At 43.9% G+C, this 18,371-nt stretch overlaps 1 long non-coding RNA gene across 2 annotated transcripts; it reads left to right on the forward strand.

Moving 5' to 3' along the window:
- Positions 1-424: 424 nt before the first annotated feature.
- Positions 425-17,742, forward strand: LOC114012076 (uncharacterized). Of its 2 annotated transcripts, XR_003554308.2 has the most exons (4): positions 425-583; positions 3,668-3,763; positions 14,756-14,829; positions 15,647-17,742. It is a non-coding gene; the product is annotated as an uncharacterized LOC114012076 (long non-coding RNA). The 2 variants fall into 2 exon arrangements; XR_008748436.1 differs by lacking the exon at positions 15,647-17,742 and having other exon boundaries at positions 14,756-15,571.
- Positions 17,743-18,371: the final 629 nt, after the last annotated feature.

The raw sequence follows: 18,371 nt of genomic DNA on the forward strand, positions 1-18,371 counted from the left end.
TTGCGTGTTTTTGCATTTCAAGTAAGGGTCAATCAGCTAACCATATCACTGAGCTACACTTCGCTATTTAAAGCAAACTCTTAACTACAAGTAAAAAGCCAATAGAATAATTAAGTACCCCACACCACTAGCCTGGCCAGGCCGGTCTTCCCTACCCCACAGCTCTCCCGGCCTGGCGGGACATGCGGGGAGCCAACCAGGTGCACAGCCCTGCTCCAGATCCCAGGCAAGCTCCAGATCCCAGGCAAGCTCCAGATCCCAGGCAAGCTCCAGCCCTGCTCCAGATCCCAGCCCTGCTGGGCTGAAGCGGCTCCCGCCAGGCTCAGCCTCAGCGCGCGGTGGCCCTGAGGGGCCCCAGCTGGGCGGCCGGTGGCCCCGCCCCCCCTCCCGCCCCCCCTCCCGCCCCCCCCTCCCGCCAGGTGTTGTGCGGAGGGCGGGAACAGCCCGCCGGGAAGGGCGAGAGGTGTCTCCGGGACAGTTACTTCTCTTCAAGGAGCCCTCAGGACTTGCTGATTTTTTCCCAGAAGTGGGGCGTTGCGTTGGGAAGGGAGACCCGGCAGCCTCAAGATTTGGAGGCAGAGCGGTAAGAGAGTCTCCTGATTTTTGGTGTCTAAAACACAGATTCACAATTACGGCTGTGTTTTTTTTAATATTTTTTCTTACTTATCGAGTGCGGTCGGAGGGAGGCCCCTGCTTTCGCAGGCGAGGTGCTTGGCACCGCAGAGTGGCCGTGTTCCGCGGTGGCGGTCTCGCACCCTGTGCTGCCGGCTGCCATGTCGCCAGGGCCAGGGCACTGTCGCTTCCACAGTCCCAGTGCAACCCTGCCCTGAGCTTTGGGGTGTGTATACCTCTCCGGAGGCGTGGAGCTTACCCGGCTCCAGTAGCCATGGATTGTAGAGTTGAGGGCTGTGTTGTGTTTGTAGGAAAGATCAGACTGTAAACATTTTCACAGAGATAATGAATAATCCAGCAATTTCATGTCTGTGATCGCAGATTGATTAAAGGAATCTAGTAAGATAAACAGAGCTCCCCCTGAGTCACCAGCCAGCCTGGGGGCCTGGCATTATATACCCACCACCTGAGGCCAATGTAGTTCCAGGTGCCCTTTCCACACAAAAAAACCAAGTTTTACTTGATCCTCCACACTTACTAGGCAAGCGTTCCTGAAAAGCTCTCCAGTCTCTGCCAGTACCCAAGTTTAGCTCAAGTTTATTTATATCCTGACAAACTTGTCCACCTTATCCTTAAAGATGCCCATCAGTGAAGGCTGCATTACTTACCAAGCAATATACTCCAGTTTTTTCCTAGCATGCCGTCCTTGCTGCTTATTAAGCCTGTTATTTCTGATCATATGCATTATAGCACAGAGTTCAGTGGCATGTGTAGTGCATGAGCCTTGCTTTCTGTGTACCTCCATGTATTCAGTTTTGAACTTCATGCATGCTTCTTGAGTATTCCTTTGAATTAAGATTATTATCCTCTGAACAAGTGAAGTTCTTGCATTATTTATTTCAGATATTCAACTCCAACAGAATGTTAGGGAAACTTGCTGTTGAAGAAATATTTTTTTTCTATTTTGCTCTAAGTAACTGAGTCACCTTGTGATCTTTTCATTGTGCTATGTTTCCCAAGCCAGTAAAATTCTATGCATAAATCAAGGGATAATGCTTTCCCTAGAAATCTTTTTTGTATCTGGTGTCTCTAGAGCTAAACAGGTATCATTAAGAAGTTACACAATATTTACATTTCAGAATCCCCTTGTGCAAACCTGGGGTATCTTCTGTGCAACATTAACACACACACAGGGGTTTTCTGTTTAAAAAGTGATGGAGATCAAGACCACATTTGATATATCCTCAGAGGATGTGTTATTATCAGACCAGCAGGTCAGCTAGAAAAGTACGGTGTTTTCTTGCTTCTGTGTGGAGGCTATGCCATAGTATTCAGCAGAGCACAACTCTGCAGCCCAGTGAAACAACTGTTTCCCAGGAAGAGAATGCCATGGCCTCAGCCCCAAGCCTGGCACTGTTTTTGTAGTCTGGCAGTTGTATTTTCAGTATAAAAAACATAAGCAGTACCTGGACATCACCCTTGTGTTTGCTGTTACTCTTGGAAAACCTGTTTACCCGTATACAGGGTTCAAATCAGTTTTGCAGGTGGTCTGGGGTTGTGACTTCCTGTTATTTTTAGCATTGATGTACATGGGGCTTGCATAAGTGCTCCCTTCACCGAGACTGGAAGGACAGTCCTTAGCAGAGCCATTGACTTCAGTAAGGTCCAGGAGCAGCTATGGATCAAAAAGACATAAGCACGATCCAGTGCTTCAGCACTTAGAAGTAACTGTCAGTACCTTGCTGAATCAATATCCTAGTTTATTTTTAATGTTGAAATTCTGAAATATTTATAGTTCAGGACAGAAGGAAAGGAGTCTTTATGTACTCTCAAACCAGCCCCTTCTAAATATTGTTCACTAATACAGAACTATGATAGTTAGAAAATCAATCGTATGCAGCTCTATGAAAGGCAGTATATTAAGTTGAATGCATTGGCTGTATGTACAAGCATAGGGTTTATTTTTGTGATGATTCCAGGTGAAGGGTTGAAAGTGCTACACACATCTACAAGTCCATGGCTGGTATGTAATATATGCAAAGATGAGATTTCAGACTGTAGTACTCCTAGGTAGGATCTGGCAATATGTGTCTCCTGTTACCCAAATGCCTTTTAACCTAAATGTATATATTGTGTGCACACCTTTCACTGCAATGAAATAATTGGAACTGGGGCTGGTAGAAAAAGAGACTCTGTGATGCTTAAATGTGCATCTACCAGGCCTCAGGCACTGGCCTTGCAACTTCTAGGACAGCTGGGCTGTTGCTGTGCCCAGGAGGGCTCCAGGATGTCACTGTGTAGCCACAGTCCATGATGTGTGCAGGATGCATTCCTGAAACGTGCAGTGGTCAGCAGTTGGACTGCTAGCAAAGATTCCTGTAGGTATCCGTGTAATAGTGGATTGATGTGCACAAGGCCTTGAGAAATACTATTTGAATGCAAAATTTTAATTTTGCAGCCTGAGCTCTTTCCTATTCTTACCGCACTAACGCTTCCAGAAAAGAGTTCTCAGTGGTGTGAATGCAAGACAAAGACAGGAAATACGGTTTCTTGTGTCTTAACCTGTTGGGACAGGCTCGTGATTTCAGCAGGCCCGGAAGGAAAACTGGAAAAGGGAACTGACTCCCTGTTATTATTGGTAAGGGCTTTACAGGACAGAGTACCAAGAACTGCGCTGCTTTGTGCATGTGTGAGCAGATCCAGTAGATCTTTGCTTGCCTTCATTGGTAGAACAGCAGTTTCCCCTAAAACCAATGGGACTAGCAAGAACTTAAAGGATTCAAAGTTGTCAAACGTGTTCCCTCATGCTCCCAGGCTTCTGCCTTTTACCCCATCCACCCTTGGGCTGAGCATGACAGAGGAACAGGACCTGCCAAATGGTCACATACACGGGGCTGACTTAGCGAGGAGGTGCAGCTTCTTTCACTCGCCTAGGTTTGTCCCTCTAAACAGCCACATGAAGAGTTATTGCACAGCTTTGTACATTTGCATAATGGAAAATTTTCTTCATGACAAAAATAATCACCCTAACTAGTGCACAAATGGTTCTTTTCAGGCTTGCAGCTGTGGCTCATTGGCAGCGGGCAGAGCTCACATCAATGATTTGAGCATTGGAATACCTTCCCTGCATGCCCTTCTATTGCAAAGCCAGGTAAGTAACATATTAGCTGGCAAACGACACATAAGCACTTGCCCATAGTGAGTTTGGAACATTTTATTCCATTGGTTAAATGTCAATTCACGTATATTTATATGATACCACAAAATCCTCATGTTGCTTGTAGGGTTACATAAGGATGTATCAGATGCTGAGCTTGGTCTCATAAATTGTCTTCTTAGAGCTGTCAGATGTCAGGACAGTTTCATTACTGAGCCCAAAGGCATTCCAATCTAACAAATTAGCATATCATAAAGGTGTACCCATACAGATAAAATAGAAGAACTACTCCTCTCCTGTCCTTTATCATCTGTCAGAATTCCTGTGTGTTTAATCCATTTTAACTTTTAATACCTTAATATGTTGGTAAAATGAAAACCTTAATATATAGGTAGCATGTTAAACAAAACATGGTCCTAATGGTGAAAACTGCAAAGATTGGGTTTTTTTCTCTATCCCAGAGACAACTGAGAGGAATTCAGCTGAATTATGTTGAGATAGCTTTTCTATTTTGGGGCATGCTTTGATGTGCTCTGTTAACATCAGGCAGCAATGTGAAGGCCTCCTTTTTTTCATTTTGTGACTCAGGTCATGTTTTTCTCCTTTCGGGTTTTGCAAAGGATTACTTAGGTTGCAAAGGATTTTGCTAGTTTTGTACTAAGGAGCAACACAGATGGGGCACAGAGATAATGGAGAAAAGCCAATATGAGCCATTCCTATTTGAAATTGAGGAAAAGCAAGCAGGAGTCAGCTAGGCAAGGCTCCAGATGGATGGTGTGACTGAAATGAAACTTCAGCTCTGCTCACATAGATAGCTTGCTGTATGCCCAGAACACTTTCAGCCTCAGCCACTATGCACTGAGTAGATATAAGGTGAATAGCTAGTGGCAAAGTTTTACACTGTGTTTCATATTCAGATATACAGAAAGCAAGCCCAGGGCACAAGGGGGAAGTAGTGGTGCCTGAACCATCATGACTTTATAAACAACATGTTGCGGCTCATAAATTTGCCCCCTCCCAAAATCAGGGAGGTAGATCAAATCTCAGCTTGCCACTGGAGATCTGCATCAGACATACTTGCTAGCAGCCCAGGGGAGAAGGAAGCACACAGTTTGCCAGCACCCACTAGATGGCAAATGCCAAAAGAAGGCAAATTCAGACTGCTACCATCTGCTTATATTTGATCTGCACCTCACACTGGCCTGACACTGTGCTTGGGCGTGGCAATATCAGAGCAGCTGATGATGTGACTGAGCTGTCAGGACTGCTCATCCTTCTGGGATATTGGACCAGGGCTTCTCTACAGGCAGAGGATTTAAATACTAATGACACTAATTTTCCTAGGAATTGGCATGGGGTATTGGTATTTGCTAGTATTTGGCTGTACTTGGCTAGCCATCGTTTCAACAAATACTTAGAGAAAACTTTCTCCTATAGTTTATGTAAAGCAGGAAGGAGTAGCTTATAACAAAGGGTGGGTGAAAACTTAGCAGTTTTTACAATCCATCTGACTTGGAGCAACAGTCTGAAAATAAGAATCAAAGCTCCTCGAGTGAAGCTTGGTTCTGTTTGGAGTTCACAGCAGTATTGAGTTGCAGGGTCTGGGAAAAAGATCCATAAAATAACTTAACTCTAACAATTCTGAATTTTGTCTCCCAAATTTTGTATCAAGCCCTAGCCTTTTATCAAGAAACTTTAGACTTTTAGGTGCTCAGATAGTGGATGAATCTATAAAATGCATTGATTGATACCTAATAGTTTGAAGCAATATTCACAGAATATATTTATAATTGAAAATGGCTGGAAATATTGTAATTCAGCTCTTTGCTCTGCTCTGGGCTTTATTCTTATTACTGCCATTCTTGTCATTTGAAATGACACGATTCGATTCAATGAAGATGATCAGAGGGCTGGAGCCCCTCTGCTATGAAGACAAACTGAGAGAGCTGGGGTTGTTCAGCCTGGAGAAGAGAAGGCTCCAGGGAGACCTCACTGCCGCCTTCCAGTACCTCAAGGGGACCTACAAGAAAGCTGGAGAGAGGCCTTTTACAAGGGCATGGAGTGACAGGACAAGGGGTAATGGCCTTAAACTGAAAGAGGGTAGCTCTGTATTAGATGTAAGGAAGAAACTCCTCACTACGAGGGTGGTGAGGCATTGGCATAGGTTGCCCAGACAAGTTATAGATGCCCCATCCCTGGAAGTGTTCAAGGCCAGGTCAGATGGGGCTTTGAGCAACCCCTTCTACTGGAAGGTGTCCCTACCCATGGCAGGGGGGTTGGAACTAGATGATCTTTAAGGTCCCTTCCAACCCAAACCATTCTATGATAATCACAACTAAGAAGCCTTTTGAAGTATCATTTTATCATTTTCAGGTCACACATTTCCTTGTGATGGTCACTGCTTATGATTTCTAACACGTTATTCCTAGGACATTGTGCTGATAAAGTTGAATTAATGAAAGGATGTAGTTCTAAACTGATCTCTAACATGGTGAAAGAAACTGATAGCTACTACAGTATATGATCTGCAAGAGAGTTTTTCACTTTAAAATAATGTGGTAGTTACTAATCCTAATAGCATGGCTGTTGTGTTTTAGGGCAATTAAATATCCTTTTAGCATTAAAGATTTTGTTGTATTTTTGACCTAAGGCAAATATTTGATGTGAAAATTATCCAAGTGCTTCACATAAGTTGATTCATTAGGGTATGGTTGTGTGTTAGAAATGTCTATCTTAATAATTTAAAATGTTTTGCACTCATTTGTGTGTCTGGAGGGAAAAATGCTATTTTATACTACTGGGCTAAAGTGTGAGAGCTATGATGCTCTTGGTCTTCCTCCAGGGTTTAATACCACTCAGGTTTAAAGTCCTAGCTGGAGATGTGTTTCTTGCCATCAGTGTAAGTTAACCCAGAGCTCACCCCTGAGCTCTGCACACCCACTGCTGCGCTTGCCTCCAGACCATCCACCATGCAGCTGTGTGCTAGGTCTCATCAGCGGGCAGACCTGGGTGAAAATGCAGCGTTCTTTCTGCCTGGGTTACTTCTCAGCCAGGACTGAGAGCTGACCCAAGGCTGCAAGCAGCCACATGGGTGTGGGCACAGGTGGGCATGGAAGCAGAGGGAGAGACACTTTTGGAAATGGCAGTGTCTTAGCTTGGTGCAGGACAGGTCTTCACTTTCAGCTCAGGCTGCCCCGCTGCCAGGCTGTGCTCCCTCTAGAGCCCCTGGAGGAAGAGGGGCTTCCCCAGAGGCAGGCTTACCCTCACAGCTGGGCTTTGGTGCTCTGGCTTTCCCTTGGGAGGAGCACCTCTCTTAATGAGGCTACCCTACCAGTATTCTCAATTGTTCATTGTGTGGACATCTTGCCAGGGGTTTTCTCCTTCCATCCACAGTTACACAAATAGCTTCCTTCTCCAGGCACGATCCAACAGTGTGCTGTATCCAGCTGAAACGACAGGGGGAAATTCAGACACAATGCAATAAAGCAACTGGAATTTGTTTGTCATAAACCCCAAGGGCATGTTCTCATTAAAGCAATGAGTTGCATCCAGCAGTTATGTTCTTTCATGTTTGCACTACACCCCTCTAAACTGCCAGAGATTAGAGTCTGCTTTCAGTGTTGTCTGTGGGTCTCTGCTTGGTTTGACAAGGAGGAAACTTTTCAGCCAGAGCTTGGAACAAAGAGCATTCCTCCACAAAACAGCTATTAATCCTGCCCTTGTGGGTGGCATACTAGCTTCATTCACTGACCAAAATTAGTTGTGTTCAGAGGAGGGCAAGAGGATGAGGAGAGGTGATCTTTCACCCGACAGCAAACAGCAGAGATGCTTTGCAGCAGCAGGCAAAGCCACCAGTAGGAGACATAGGAAACACCCCCCTGGGAGTCAACACCACTTCCTGTGGGGCCCTCAGGTAGCTGGTTAGTTTAGCGTTTCTTTTGTGCCATCACGCAAATACTTGACCAAGCCAATTCTTTTTTTAGCATATGAGAGAGACCTAGCACACAGTCCATGTTGGACTGTACTGTCTGCTGAGGGATTACACAGAACCAAAATTTCCAAGAAACATCAATAATCACAGCTGCTATCACAGCAATCTGGGTGCTACCAGCATTTAAACATTCAGCTCCTCTTCTGCATAATTACCTCTAGAGCGTAGGAGTTACAAAAAAACACCATTTTTTTTAAGCATTCCTTGACTAAACTAATGTAGGAAGAACCTGGTGTTCTAATTATCCCATATCCCATGGGCATGAAAGTGATTATTCCTATAGGTCCTGCACAAATTCAAGCATCTGAAGCTCATATCTAATACTGCATCTATGTTTGCTGTCCTTTGGACACCCAAAGCTGAGCCTACACTGAGCATCAGATGCCTTTTGTGCACTGTGACTAAGCAATTACATCTGTTCTTGGCAGATACGTATGAATCCAGGATGCAAATGTAAAATGTTTTCATAAGTGCAACAAACTTGTAGTTTCGAGGGCAGTAAAATTCTCACTTGATCAATAGTCTTTACATGTGGTTAGATTAATTAATAGTATTTCAGAGTCAAACAAAACCACTGATGAAGGATTAGCAGACTGGTGCCATGCTAGGCAGCATGTCTGCACTCACTGTGCTTTGAGAAATGCTGATGATGTTTTGGAAATGTTTGTCTTCTTAGATGGAGCTTCTTAACACTGTGAATTTATAACCAGACTGGGAAGGGAAAAAGGGTGTTTGCTTTCTCCTCCCCACTGAACTGCCCCATTCCCTCCTTTTAGCATTGGCTGGTGCAGAAATGCTTGTTTAATCTTCACCTTTCTCACATTGGAGTAACTCCCTTGCTGATGTTTTGGACAGGTACGTTGTCCATGGGCTAAGGGTAGGCTTCCTCTTGGTGAGCAGAGAACTGGCTCTGGAGGCTTTTTCTCCAGGGAGTGAGTCTCCACTTTTTCTCAGCTAAACCCCTTGGCAGAAGACCCAGATATTTAGGGGGGGCTTTCTCAAATCCTGCTGAAATCTACTAGTAACTGGACCAAGTAGTTAGAAATAATATTTGTTACCAGGTTTGCAGTGATAAACTGGTAAAGAGGTTAAAAGTAATCCCAAAGAGGGATGGATTGGGTCAAGTGCTTGACCTAGACTGGGTAAATAACTCAAATTCCTGCAAACTTTAATGCTTTGCATTTAAAGACGTAGACAGACAGATAGACAGACTGACACATACACATATTAATATATACACACAAGCATATTGCAAGTATACTGCCTCTGCCTTGTTAAGCGTGTAGGACCCTGTAGCAAGGACTCTCTCCATGTGTTCACACAGACCTAGTATAGGAAGCTGAAAAGTCAGCTGAGACCTCTGGAGTCTCACAGCAACGCAAATGTCAAACATAAACCATTGCTTAACCAACATTTTCACTTCTAAGGGTGACATGTCAGCATGTTCCTTCTTTATGACTCAAGTAGACAGGTCCTTAAAACTGTTGATCTTAAAGGAGAGGGAAGTATTAGATATGGACAGGATTACAACACTGGAAGCAAACACTTGCCCTTGTGAATGCTTATGAACTATATTTAGAATTTGAATCCAAGCATAATTAAACAGTGCTAATGAGACAGAGGGACTTATCTTCATTTGCTGTATAATTGGTATCACTGATTTCCTCATTCATTTTTTCCTAGTTTTAAAGCGTTCTTGTTCCAGTGAGATTTGATGGTAAAAGTTACCCTGCAGAGAGAAAGTATATGGCCTGGAGCTTAAATTCAGCTGGAAGCCTTTTAAGGGCTGCAGCTTTCTTGATAGCATCAATAACTGACAGAAAAGACACCTGTGAATGTGTGGCCAACAGTCAAGCAAGGCACTCTTTGCAGTGTACTCTTGAAAAAAATGCCATTTCATACAGTATTACAAAGATCATAACGGGAAAGAAAAGCTTGCCCCTTACTTCCAGTGAGGGAAACAAAACACAGCAGGAGTTTTAATCGTAGTAGGTGTATAATCCACCACTATGAACTAAGTTTGAGTTCCTTCCCAAAGTATGCTCTCCAACTCATCCAGGAATGTGAAGCTTGCACAGGAACTCTTGGTGACATTTTGCAGTGGGCATACTGTGGCAGGTCAGGGTGGAAGATGGTAATCATCTTGCCTGGCCTTCAAAGCTCTGAGGCCATCACCAGAGCAGCAGCCTCTCTTATAGCTCTGCTCCAATAGCTGATTTTAATGGCTGAGCAAAGGACAACAGCTTCCTGCAGCAGCAGGGGCTGGACATTTTTTTGGACCCAGTCAAAGCCAGTAGAGAAGTGGGTGCAATAGGCAAAGTCGAGTTCACCCATTTTGTTTTTCAGTTTGTCTTTGGTTGGACTCAGGCTCCTTTTATTAGGTACTACTGCCTCAAATGGATTTTTGGAGGTCTTAGTCCAGATCTGTTGCTGCAAACTGCAGCAAAATCAGCTGTTTCCTAAGAGGCAGCACAGTGACAGACCATACATTTCAGTGCTGCCATGTGTGCCAAGGTGCTTGAGCTCACTGGCTGACAAGGGCGCTCAGAAGCATCATTCACTTAAGACTTCGCTGTTCACACTTAAGACTTCACATCCTAGTGGGAGTGCTTGCAGCCAGCTGGAATCTGTTCTCAGTGACTGCCCATAGAATAGATTCCCCAAACCCTCCTCCCTCCAAAGTGACCATTGCTAACTAAATGGCCATCCACCCACTGAGCCAAACCAGTTCAAAGAGGAGCACCAGTTCAAAGTGTCTGTGAGCAGGCTCTGCTGGATATGAAGAGGGTAGAGTGAGATGAATCCCACAAAACAGCAAATGTTTTTCATCTTGCTCCAGTAATTCAGCACAGGCTTATTCTTTGGGTTGCCCTTTTCTGGAAGGCGATTTGAACACTTCCCTGCTAAGACTGTTTTGCACATTAATCTGAGACATAGGAATTATTACAAGCATTTGGTCTAAACTTCCTTTTGCTCAGTTTTACTGGACCACTCCAGCTATATCACTTGCAGTAAATACCCCTCCCTCTTTTTGAGGCTGCCTCTTTCAACTGCTTAGGCGTTTCTTGCTGTTCTAGGAGGTGAAACACGTGGCTGTGCTTCCCCTTCATCACTGCCTAGCTGAGCTATTCAGTCAGCCCACTGGCTACTCATTCATAGTCAATAATACTGGTTTTAACTTTCCAGGGGAACAGATCATTTTAGAAGTTGTTCCACACCCCCAAAAATATCTTCATCTGCTTATATATTTCACAGAATGACATGTGTGCTTATGCTGCTTTTCCACATTGATAGTCCAAGTGTTCAAAGCACTTAACACTGCCTTGTGGTTAAACAGCAACGAGAAATACCATTGGTAACCAGAGGGACTGAGAGCAGCAGCGATTACAGCTGCTCCACTTGTGAGCAGTCCAGAGCCACAACCACTTGTCCCTTGAGTCCAGCTGAAAAGATGCCCTTTTTCAAAAGCAAGATTTCCTTCTGAGCTGTGAAACAGAGGTCCTGACTGGCTACAGCCATGAAAAATCCCACAGCTCTCAAAATATCAGTGACTGAAGTCTTGTCAGATTTGAAAAGTCTGTCATCAATGCCTTCCGATATCTCAAACACGATTTTCAATTACATTCCTTTCTAACCATCTTAGTTTATCTGCTGGGGAGTCCCACTGTCAGGATTAAACAGATGTTTTATTTCCTGCCAAAGGTGGGTGAAATAATAATCAGCAGCTCTGCCTCACTGGCTGCACGAGGTCTGGAAAGGCGCCATATGCCCAGCACTCAGAGATTGCTGCAGGCAAAAGGCTGAGGGCATTATTTGTTATTTGCCTAATTAATTTAAATACTGTCTATGTTTCAGAAAGCACATTTCTAGTCTTTATATGGAAATGCATATAAGACTTATCAAAAATACCCTCCTCTAGTGATGTGCACCTGTTGTTTAAACAGCCAATGTCCCCCCTTGCATAGCACAGGGGGCTAGGAGCAAAGACCTTGCACTTGAAACTGCACTGGGCTCATGAGCTGTTCTCAGCATCGCAATCAGTCATAAAGGTTATTCAGGTTCAGCCCTGTGTGCAGTAACAACAGTTTTCTACTACTCTTAATCCCTTTGAAGAGTTTTCCTTGAAGACAGTGTGGTTCCTCACCTTTAGCAAGCAAAAGATGTGAGTGTGAGTGAGCTGCTTGTTGCTAATCTGACTCTTGAAAACTGCTGCTGTGCCTTCACAGTGATGGGATTTGGTGCCTTGGGTGTCGGTGCGGGGCAATGTCTGTGGGCACTCTTGCCCACCAGCTGACTCATGATCCGCCCCCCAGGCCAGACCTCATCTTCTGCAGAAGCTGCAGAGCTCTGACATGGAGCACAGGCTGCAGCTGAAGAGGGGCTGACCAGGGTGTGCAGAGTACACCAGGCAGTCGATGTGGGTGCTGACTTCTGCTTCTTTCTTGGGACGTCCAAGAAGAAGTAGTTCAAAAAGCATGGGAACTTGCCATGGGAGGATGGCAAATGAGTCCTAGGCAAGGGGTGACAGTAGGACCTCTCTGCTCAGTGGAGTAGCCAAGCAGAGTGCCAAATGCAGTGATTAGTAAGGGGAAAGCCATCTGGCTTCTGTCCTTTAACAGCTCTCCTTCAGCATCTCTCTCCCTATACACCACAAGAAATTTTGCTGTGTTTTTAACAACTCTTTCTGAATGATACTGCAAGACCACATCTAGAAATTACATGGGGAATAAGGTGAAGAGAGAAAAGGGAGGGAAGATGATACAGGTCACATACACCCTCAGGCCCTATTCTGAAGTGTTACTTCTATAGCATGGGATATGGCAGCAGCTGTCAAGGCAGCAAGTCCTTTAAAGAATGTAATACACTAGTAATGTACTTAGTGAGAGATGGTGGTGAGCTGTTGAAGGCAGAAGTTTGTGGGCTGACAGGTAGGCATTGCGAGGGCAGGATTCAAGGCTGAAGCAAGTAGTTCTGCAAGTTGGTGAGACTCTGGAGCAGACTGTGCTTATACTGAACCCCATCAATGTGAATCTGCCAAGTAAAGATGCGTGAGCATGCCTCCATATGAGTGACGTATGGCAGTTTCCAAGGAGCATTTGAAAAATATTTGGTTCAGTTCCTCAGAGTTCTTGATATTTCACCCCAAATTCCTCACAGTCTTCCTACTCCTTTATGATGCGTACTTCTAGGCTAAAAATATTCAGAAGCACAGTGCAATCCAGAAAACCCCTATTTTTGTTACAATTTTTTTGCAGTAAAGCAGTCAAAAAGTGAGTTAGGAACAGTAAGTTCCTTTTCATTATTAAACAGTTACTACCCAGAAAGCAAGTATGGTTTTTTTGGCTTTTTTTGTCTTCTCTCTGAATAGGTGTTACTGGTAAGATGGGTAAGAAATCTGTTTCAAATAAAAATGTAACCTTGAAACAAAAGGTAATTGTTTTACAAATTCAGCCATTTCCAGTGCCCAGCATGTTGTTTGGCAACACGCAGACTTCCTGTTGGTTTCTATTTTCTTAGCAGTTGCAGTCGCTCTCTAAAAGGGTTTTACCCAAGTACTGTTTATATGTACAAAAACATCTCCCATTGTCAGATTTCTGAGCTTTGGTAAAGTAGTGTCACTGCCTGGGACCACACTTGTTCTGTTCCCTGTTTCATGTGAACACAAACACCTGAGGGCATAAACAGTGTTGTGCAATAATAGCTTCTCCTACCTGCTCTTACAGTTCTAGCTTTTAGCATTACAGCTGATAAAACTTGACTGATGCCTAGTAACTGTTAATACTGAGCTGCTGTTTATAAAAATGTCAACTTTTGTTTACAAGTTCTAATGTTTCTTAAGTTATACTATTTTTCTGAGTTAGCTTCTGTTCCCAGATTCTTTGTTTAGATTGTTTAAGCGCTGACTGATGGTAGGTGCCAACCCAAGCACATGGTACGTGCACAGCTCCAAGCCCTTGCAATGGGTTCTTAGAAATGCCAGGATGGGAGGTTTGAAATCTTCAGTTTGTTTTTAAAGACTGTTTTGAAGACTCTGAAAACAGATTTTCAGGGGAAATCAACTTGAAGGTTAAAGGTGAGATGGTAGCAAATGCTCACTGCCAAGTCTTAGCTACGGAACTGTCTCTATGCACTGCCTCTCTCCAGTGCAAAGAACTGGAAGCTAATTACTGTTATACCAGGTGAGAATGTAGTGGTGTCGGCTGAAGATTTGTTATTTGTGATTGTTCTAATGGAGAAAAAACACTGAGATGAGCTGTTTGTTCATGAAAGCTTCCAGCAGAGGATGTTGACTGATAAGTTGCAAGGGCTGGGAAGAGATATCTTCAGGGAGCAGGATCCAGGCAGCACATCAGAAGGTCCAGACCAGTTGACCCTCAGTGAACCCCATTATATCCACTGCCCCTCATCAAACATAAAGCTTATAGCTCTGCAACGCTTTTGCTAATATTGTAATCTTACATTGTGGTATTTTCTTACACAACTAGCAAGCCTATGTTGATTATAGACTTAGCAGCTGGAGTTCATCACTCTTTTCCTTTTTTTAGCTCCTGTTGGAGTTTCATAGCTCACCTAAGCTGCAAGGGCCATGAGCAAAGTATGTGAATATGCAACCACTTGCTGGCAGAGTAAACAGCTCTCAGACAAGTAGACTGTTATTAAAATGGGTTGTTTTGTTTGCAGAAGTGGCTCTCACGGTTGCCATGGGTTGCCCAAGGTGAGCCTGACCTCTGTGGTCTCTGAAGCTCTGTCTTATGGGTGAGCTGAGCAATGCTGGCATACAGCTTTTAAGATGGATTAACTGTGAACCTCATACAGGAAACCGTTCAGAGATTAAAAACACTACATTGCACAACTAAGGATGAAACATACCTTTTGATCCCACAGGATGAGCGTTCCAAGGCTGAGAATATGATTAGTTGATAGGGCTATAGTCAGCTCGTCAGTGCACAGTAATGTTTGCAGCCTCCTCTTACAGCAAAATTCTGCCTTTCCAGGTGCAAGGGCAAGCAGTGGAGAGGCAGGCGTGTGGCCAATGGACAGAGACAGGACTGCACCTTCCTGCCGTAAGGTAGCAAAACCATGCACCCCACCTAACCTTTCTCAGCCAAAGCAGGTCTCCACATGCCAGATCTGTTGCTTTTGAACTCTAAGTCTTAATGCAGTTATGCCAAGTATGTCATAGCACAAAACCAGCTCTTTGGTACTAACTTGCAACTGAAATAATGTGCAAAGGCTGTTCCTAAGAAACACCAGTCATCCACCCAAGTGAAATTCTGATTTGCTAGCTGCACCCTGGCAACAAAATGTATTCACAAGGCCTAAGGATAAACACCAATTGAGGCTTCTGGAAAAGGATGTGTTTGTTCCTTGCTCAGCTTACTAACTCTCTAGCCACCATCTGTAAATCTCTTACTTAGATACTCTACAAAATGGCAGATTGCTATGCTTTAACTTTCAGCAGGGCTGCAGGGCAGGACTGTTAGGAGATTCACCTGAGCTAAATGAAGTTTTCTGTTTGATTGGGGTGCTGGGTTGTTTGATTTTGGTTTTTTTGAGATTGGTTCTTGCACCTTAAGTCTTTAACTTTAAAACTGTGCTGTGGTAGGTGCTGGCTCCCCGTTATACCACAGCTAAGAAAAGTTTCTACCACAGACGTTACAGGCAAATCAGTATGAAGATTTTTGCTTTCTGAGCTAAAGTTACTGCTAGAACTCGAAGCACAGTGCAAGACATAGTGGGCTGGGTTGCACAAATAAGTATTAAGCCACTGGCGCTACCATGAAGAACGTACAGAGCATGACTACAAAGCAGGAGATTGTTTCTTCATCTGTAAGTGTTTGTAGTTCATAACTATTTTGCAGTCTGATTCTTGCCTACCATTGCAGGATTCAAATCTAAAATGAGACTGAATCTACGTGTCCAACTGATGAACCAAAGAATCTGAGCATGGTGCCAGTGGGGCCTCCATGGAAGGGAGCGATTGCAAGCAGTTATTTGACTAGTGCAGCCAAAGCCTGTGTATAATTGAGCAAGAAAGGGTGCCACAATCCAACATTATTCTTATCCTGCTCCCTTCAATTTAATTCCATAATCAGCACTTGCATCACTGAGAAGTTGGAAATATTACCCAGGCCTCTCCTTCAGCATGATGGTATCCTGAACAGGTCCCTGCCTGTAAGGATCTGCTTTCTTCAAAACAAACTTTCACTCTGCCCCGTGGTTAGCTTGGCTTAAGTCAGCAAACTGCCAGCAAAATTCTAGAATTTAGAAATAGCTTAAGCTCAGCCCATTTCAGCCTTCAAATCAGTTGGTTTAGTTATGTGCGATTCCTTAAAGTACTATCATTCAGCATCCAGCTGGCATCCATTTGACTACAGTTGCTGCTGGGCGGGGGCGGGAACCACCCACCCTCCCTCATTGCTGAGCCTAATCCCGTAAATTCAGCAAGAACTATTGCACGCCATCTCGTGGCCCTGCACAGCTATTTCCAGGGAACAAATGCAGCTCCGATTGCGACTGGGTTTGTTGGACAGGATTGATTTGAAAGATGGCTGTCAGGGGCTGAGAAACAGCCCCCTATATAACCCCATGAAAGCTCTGAAACATTCAACATTAACGCTTCGTCCACACTCCTACCTTGACCCTGCAGCCTGAGCAGCTGTTTCCAGGAGTGGCAGCAGAGCCTCGAGCTGCAAAATGCACCTCTTCAGCACGTGCTCACGGAGTTTCTCAAGCAGAGCTGTAGGGACGGCCCTGCACTCACAACCACTGAACACCACCACTGCCCCAGAGCAGCCTTGGGCAGAGCAGGAAACTACCTTACTTATTTTACAGTATGTCACACACATGTTAATGGTTCTTAATTATATGCAAGGCTGGAGATGTTCATGGTACATCTGTCTTCTTGTCTGCTGTCAGTACTTGTTAAAGAACTCCATGTGTCAATGTTTTAAATAAAGCTAATATGCCTATTCATAACTGTTCATTAACACCTGAATATATGAAATTGAAACAAGGTTACATTGGCTGTCAGTCCCCTGGTGTATCTGAAGTCCTGATCCTCCCCTTACTCTCTTTCCTGGGGGAAAAAGTCGTCATTAAGAGACCCTTGCCAGAAGTGATTAAGGTACGATTTCATTAAATCTAGTTGAAGGAGTTAAAAAACAGGGACAGAATGCAATAATATGACTTCAAGGTCCTTGCTTCTATTTTAAGTGGGAAGTTGTTGACTTCCCAATGTTTCTGACTTTTTGGTGGGGAGATTACAGCTTAAAATCTGCACCACTGAATCATCTCCAAATGTGAAGTCATGTTAACTTGAGCAGAATTACTCACGTGCCTTACTTCCACTGCTCTCAAACCTATGAAAAGGCTGGATCTATAGTCAGCAGCAAAAGACCTTACAATGGGTAACAGAAGTGCATGACTTCAGACTAAGCATCTTTCTTTATCTGCTAAACACAACACCACAACACCTTCAAAAGTTTGCAGCTTGCTGTTGGAAAGCATAGCAACATGCCAACTACAGATGTTACTCCAAAGGACACTGTGCCATACAGTAAGAATAAAAAAAAAAACTACTCAAGGATTTTAGTTCAAGGCATCTGATTATGATCAGCAGTTGCTCTAGATTTGGTATGTGACAAAACTTCTATTTCTACTGTTCTTGGGTTAGAAAACAATACTGATGAGGAGACTGGCTGTGGAAGTAAGGAAGTTACAGGAAAGACCGTTTAACCTGTGAGACTTTATGAAGCTCAATACTAACATCCTTTCTCTGTATACAGCAAAGAAAAGAGGGAACATCCTTCTTCTCATGCCAAGGTTTAATTCTGAGGTATGTGACACTGGATTTACAAAGGTAAACCAAAAGTACATTCTGAGAAACAGTGAGCCCCCTACTTAACAAGGCAGAGGGATTTCACACTCCAAGCAGCTGAGAAAAGAAACTGCTCACTGTGTGGAAAAAAACAAAAACCCAACAGTATTTGGGGTCTGACACAACAGGCAATGAGGAAACACAAATACTTAAGTGATAGAGATGAGACAGGACAAAAGGTATTAGATAAGGCTTCCACTTAAACTAGTTCTTTGAGATGTTATGATCAGCACTTAGATGCAACAACTATTGCAGTGACCAGCAGAATTGCCAAAAGGTATTATGCAGCTGTTGAGACAGACTTTAGCTCCAGCCTGCTGGTGATACGGCTGAAGTCTGATTACACTTGTAGGAGACATGTATAAATGAAATCCCACTAGCTTAGAAGGACTGGAGTAGTACAGAAGAGTTTTCCACATAAACTGTACCTGGTAGCAGGAGTGAAGGCTGTCACCTGGAGTACAGTGCACACAGCAGTTTATACAGCTACAGAATCTACAGCTGATCTACAGCCTTCATCCTGAACATCAATTTTAAAAGCCAAATATGAATCATATGCAGGCAGATTTCATGACTCATTGCTGCAACAGATCTAACCGCCAGTGCTGATCCTGCTTGCCATTAAGTCTGGCATTCCCTCTTGGATCCGTTCCTCTGGAGGGGAGCCCTTTCACAGATCTGGGCTACAGAGCTGAGCTAAAAACAGTCAAATGAGAATTTAAGCATTAAAC

This window comes from Falco peregrinus, chromosome 8 (genome assembly GCF_023634155.1).
Source record: "Falco peregrinus isolate bFalPer1 chromosome 8, bFalPer1.pri, whole genome shotgun sequence".
Lineage (NCBI taxonomy): Eukaryota > Metazoa > Chordata > Aves > Falconiformes > Falconidae > Falco > Falco peregrinus.